Raw genomic sequence first — 4,857 nt, forward strand, 5'->3', positions numbered from 1 at the left:
ACTCGAAGAAGGAAAACTAGATGATCTTTTTTCTAGTACTGGTAAAGGAAGATCATGGAGGTCTGAGAAGTTGAAGAGACTGCGAAGAGCTGTAGACCGTCAGGACATCTTTCATTCATTCCATGTGAGGGCTGCTGCCAGACACTCAGGCACACATAGACAACATCAGTCTACTACGTCAGTAGTAGTCTGCACATGAGGGAAAGGAAGTAAGCTTGCAGGCCTATAGACACATCATACATGCTGGCAAAGGCTTAAACAAACACTAAGGTCTCTAACCTCAAGGCCATATTTATATAGAAACCACCCAAAAGTGGCATTCTGCCAGGAATAGTTACATAACAGATTATATAACTTTATTTTTGTGATTTCCCCAGGCATCCAGGATAGGTCATTTTGTGCAGACTCATATCCCAGTGGATGTCCAATGCCAGCCTTGGTTTAGCTGAATCATACTTGATATCCACATCATCATTGCATTGTCTAAACTTAAACTTTCCCTTATGGCCTTCTGTTTCCAAATAAAGACTCACCCTGAATATAGCTGGAAAACTGATGAAAAAGGAGAAAGAGTAAGGATATGGCCACCTGAGCACCAGCATTCATCTTGAACTGATTTCTGTCAACATGCTGTAACTAGCTGCCACTACTCCAAAAGATAAAGAGCAATCACACAATCCCTCCTTGATGTACTAGATTTCTTTGAACCTATAAGACAAGCTAAATTCTTCTTGCCTTGAGTTGCTTTTGACAAGCATTTGGTAACAGCAACAAGAAAAGTAATCCAAACAAAAGCACACTACTTGTAACACCCCATGCAGGTTACTTCTTTCCCTCAGTCTTCACACCACACTAAACAACATCCTCGGCCCATCTTCCTTGTCAACTCTCTTTCATCCTTTTAGGACTAAGGGGAAGCCTTTTAAGAAAGTCATTTCTAACGGTGTCAGAAAGAAAGGAAGAGAGAAAGAAAGAGAGAGAGAGAAAGAGAGAGAGAGGAAAGACAAAACAGAAAGACAGAAAGACAGACAGACAGACAGACAGACAGACAGACAGACAGACAGAAAGAAAGAAAGAAAGAAAGAAAGAAAGAAAGAAAGAAAGGAAGAAAGAAAGAAAGAGGGAAGAGTGGGAAAGAGAGATAGGAAGGAAGGAAGGAGGGAGGGAGGGAGGGAAGGAACAAGGAAGGAAGGAAGGAAGGAAGGAAGGAAGGAAGGAAGGAAGGAAGGAAGGAAGGAAGGGAGGAAGGGAAAAAGAAGGAAAGAAGTGAGGGAGGACAGATAATATCTTCTCATCTTCAATTCTATCAGAATGTACTTCCTTCCCATCTAGAAAAATAAACATTTTGAAGTTCCAGTTCACTGTTCAAATTAAATGGTTGCAAATTAATTTCTATCATTTTCCCTGATGATTTTGAGCAAATGTATTATGTGTCTGTTCAATAATCTGTAAATATAAGCTAATAAATATTATTTATGTATTTTTATTTGTAGAAGAATTTTACTTTATCTTTTTAGCACATATAAAACATTAGGAGATGTTCTGGGTATCCAGGCAACATATTATTTAATTTACTGTTACCTTGTCTACTGAAGGAGAGGCCCTTGTTTCTCCTAGGCACATAATCATCTTGACTGCTCAATTTCTACTGCAGAGAACAAACTCAAGTTCTCTTTGGCAGTATACATTAATGAGTGGTATGAAATTGACTGAATTTCATTCTTTCTTGAGCCTATTTTACTTACAAAGGATTTATTATAAGATACTGCCTGGATCTGGATTTCTTAAAGAAATACTTTTCTGAAAAATTGCCATTTTAATCTCCAACATGGCTGTATCAGTTTGCACTCCCACCAGCAATGGAGGAATGTTTTGCTTATTCCACATCCTCTCCAAGAGAGGCTGTCATCAGTGTTTTTAATCTTAACCATTGTGACAGGTGTAAGACAATATCTCAGAGTCATTTTGATTTGCATTTCTCTGATGACTAAGGATGTTGAGCAATTCCTTCAATGTCTTTCAGCCATTTTAGATTCTTCTGTTGAGAATTCTCTGCTTAGATCTGTATCCCATTTTTAAAATTGGATTATTTGGTATTTTGATGTTTAGTTTCTTGAGTTCTTTCTGTATTTTAGAGATCAACCCTCTGTCAGATGTAGGGTTGTTGAAGATCTTTTTCCATTCTGAAGGCTGCCATTTTGTCTTATTGACCATGTGCTTTGCCTTACAGAAGCTTTTCAGTTTTAGAAGGTTTCTATTTATTAAGTGTTAATCTCAGTGTCTGTGCTACTGAAGAATCAATCTACCTCAAGACCTAGTTATATCAAAGCATATACACAAATCACACTCAATCACACTACAAAGCCACTTATTCAGCGATGTACACAGCAGTATTATTCTTAATAGCCAGAACCTTGAAACAACCTAGAAGCCCCTCACACAATAAAATATTACTTAGCTGTAAAAAATGGCCTCATGAAATGTGAAGGGCAAATGGATGGAACTAGATAAAAATCTGAGTAGAGTAACCCAGACTCAGAAAGACAAACATGATATGTACTCACTCATAAACAGACGTTAGGAGTAAAATATAACCAACCTACAATTCACAGTCCCAAAGATAACAAGGAGGACCCAAAGTGGGATGCATGGATTTCTGTGGAAAGGGGAAATAGAAAAGATCTCCTGGGTAAAGTGGAGGTGGGAGAGGGGAAATGGAAGGATGGGAACTTGAGGGAACTGGTTGGATAAAGTGGGTGCTGGAGGTGGGTTGAGGGCAGGACAGAGGGGGAGAGTAACCATCTTGATAGAGTCGGATCATTTCAGGAATAGGGAGAAACTTGGTGCCAGCAAAACAGTCAGAGAAACCCCCAGGAATTCAGAAGGATAAACCCAGCTAAGCTTCCTAGGAATAGTTTAGAGGGTACCTGAATTTGTCATTTACTGTAATCAGATTCGTGACTCCCCTAATTGTCATCAGAGACACTCTATCCAGTAACTGATGGAAGCAGATTCAGACATCCACAGTCAAGCACTGGACTGAGATGTGGGAGTCTTGCTGAAGAAATGGAGGAGGGATTATAGGAGCCAGGGATTATAATGGAGAACTTACAGAGACAGCATTCCTGAGATTACAGGAGCTCATGAACTCTGGACCAACAGTTAGGAAGCCTCCATGGGATTGACCTAGGCCCGCTGCATGTGTGGGACAGTTGTATAGCTTGGTATCTTTGGCTTCCAGAATTGGGATCAGGACCTGTTTCTGGTGCTTAGCTGGTTTTGGGGGAATGTGTTCAATATTTCAAATGACTTTGTCCAGTCTTGATACAAGGGGAAGAGCTTTGTCCTACCTCTACTTGATGTGCAATGCTTTGTTCAAGTCCATTCGAGGCCTGCCCCTTTCTGAATGAAGATGGAGGAGAAATGGAATGGGAAGAGGTAGATGGGAAGGGAAGGAGAGACTGAGAGAAGAGAAGGGAGGGGAAACTATGACCAGTATGGAAAATAAATGAGAAAGATGGTATTTGAACAAAATAAAATATATTAAAAAGAAAATACTTTCTTCCAAATGACTACCCTTTGGAGTTTGTAAGGATCTGAGAAAATTTCTCTGGGGCTAACTCTTCCTCGGGAGATGTGAACAAACATCTATTCACCCTATATAGAGCACCAATGACAGACCAAAGTAACGATTCTTCCAAGGTCAAACTCAGCTAAGCAATGAGGAGGTTGAACTTACAGAGCGTGAATGGGGACTATTTGCAGGTGAACTAAAGCAACTCCATCGCCGTTAGGTTCCATGCTATGAGATTATGAACTCATCGAAGCTGCAACAGGGAGTTCAACATTCACTTAATGTTCTACTCCCTATATAGCACCTACCGAGATCGTTTCTGGCTGGTAGCTGGTGAGAGAAAATGATGTCGGTAATGCATGTGAAGATCCTCTGATCCAACCCTTCCTTTCTTCTTTTTGGTAGGACATCTCAGAAATTTTATTGTCATCATCATAGATATGCCTACATCTGTGTTATATACCATCACCATAGATATAGATATAGATATAGATATGGATATGGATATGGATATGGATATGGATATGGATTGTAAACCATTACCATAGATATAATTACATGTATGTTATATACCATCACCATAGATATAGATATATATTACCAATACAGATATAGCTACATATGTGTTACACACAATCACAATAGATATAGTTATATATGTTTTCCTGTTCAATTACTTGTCATGACTACCTATCTGAGATAGTCCCCATTTCAAGATGGCTATCATGGTATATTTTCATGAAAAAGCCACATCTCAGCAGTTCCTTTCTCCTGGAAGACTAAAAGGAAAACCAACAATTTTCTTCGTAAAAACACTGGTTCTCATGGCTGAATTAAATTGGTTCTCATGGCTGAATTAAATTGATTTCAATTAAGTTTTTCTTAAATATTAGCTGACTTTTCTCTAATTCAGATATACTGCCCAGATAATAAGAAATCACACATTTTAAGTCTTGGTTAATATTTGAAGAGTATTTCTCTGGTAAGTTTTATGTTGATTTAGATGTATGTCAGAATATTACTTTCTTACAATGCAATGAATAAATTTAAGTTAATTATTATAAAATGTTTATTTGACAGGAAGGAAATTCAATGCAGCATGTTTATATAGTCCTTTTTATGTCATTTGAAAAAAATCATATGTTAGTACTGTATTTGTATCACTTCTCTACTTCCCTCTCCCATCTCCAAATTTTCTGTGTTCTCTCCTCTCAAATTCTCCTCCTTAACTCATATATATATATGAGTTATATATATATATATGAGTTAAATATATACATGCA

The sequence above is a fragment of the Myodes glareolus genome, chromosome 18 (assembly GCF_982192425.1).
Source record: "Myodes glareolus chromosome 18, mMyoGla1.1, whole genome shotgun sequence".
Taxonomy (NCBI): domain Eukaryota; kingdom Metazoa; phylum Chordata; class Mammalia; order Rodentia; family Cricetidae; genus Myodes; species Myodes glareolus.